This window comes from Pygoscelis adeliae, unplaced genomic scaffold (assembly GCF_000699105.1).
Source record: "Pygoscelis adeliae isolate BGI_AS28 unplaced genomic scaffold, ASM69910v1 Scaffold62, whole genome shotgun sequence".
In the NCBI taxonomy this organism is placed as follows: Eukaryota; Metazoa; Chordata; class Aves; order Sphenisciformes; family Spheniscidae; genus Pygoscelis; species Pygoscelis adeliae.
The window spans coordinates 338051-339192 of NW_008824401.1; positions in this window are offsets into that span (position 1 = coordinate 338051).

The window sequence follows — 1142 nt, forward strand, 5'->3', positions numbered from 1 at the left end:
GTCTGTAATCTTGCTAATGTCAAAATCAATAGCTTTGCCATTAACATCACTGTGAATGAAGTCAGCACACTGAAATAACTTTTACTGAAAATATATTTCCTCAGTCGCACCTGACGTAGTGATTCAGATTTGCTAATCCATTGTCATGGTTTAACCTCAGTCAGCAACCGAGCACCACGCAGCCGCTCGCTCACTCCCAACCCCCGGTGGGATGGGGGAAAGAATTGGAAGAGCACAAGTGAGAAGAACTCATGGGTTGAGATAAAAACAGTTTAATAATTGAAATAAAATGATAATAATAGTGTAATAATAACAATAATAATACACAAAGCAAGTGATGCACAATGCAATTGCTCACCACCCGCTGACCGATGCCCAGCCAGTCCCCAACAGCGGCACCCCCCGGCCAGCTTCCCCCAGTTTATGTACTGAGCATGACATCCCATGGTATGGAATGTCCCTCTGGCCAGTTGGGGTCAGCTGTCCTGGCTGTGCCCCCTCCCAGCTTCTTGTGCACCTCCAGCCTTCTCAGTCAATAGGGCATGGGAAGCTGAAAAGTCCTTGACTAGCATAAGCACTGCTCAGCAACAACTAAAACATCGGTGTGTTATCAACATTGTTCTCATCCTAAATCCAAAACACAGCACTGTACCAGCTACTGGGAAGAAAATTAACTCTATCCCTGCCGAAACCAGGACATCCATGCTTATAGCGCGTGCCCTGCATCCTCTTTACACGTAACACCTCAATTTCACAGACTAGTTCTGATTACAGGAACTTATTTCCCCATATAAAAGAACAAAAGAAAAAACATGACAAAACTCTTTCAAGGGACAGTGTAATGAGATTCTAGCAACTTATTTTCTGCTCCTTACTTCTCTTGATTTAACGTTTATTTTCCCATCTCTTGACACACACCAACTCCGACTCTGACTCTCTAAGGCTCAGAAGACTAAATTCAGAACTGATGTGTAGAAGATAAGTTACGTATCTTTAAATAGCTATTGAAGTTAGTTTTATCTTTATAACCAAGTATACATTATTTCATACCAAAGTAAATACAGCTTGGAGTGTGTTCTTATGAGTTAAGTACTGATGAAGTTCTTTTTGATAAGATAAAGAATGTTTTACATTGTTGAAAT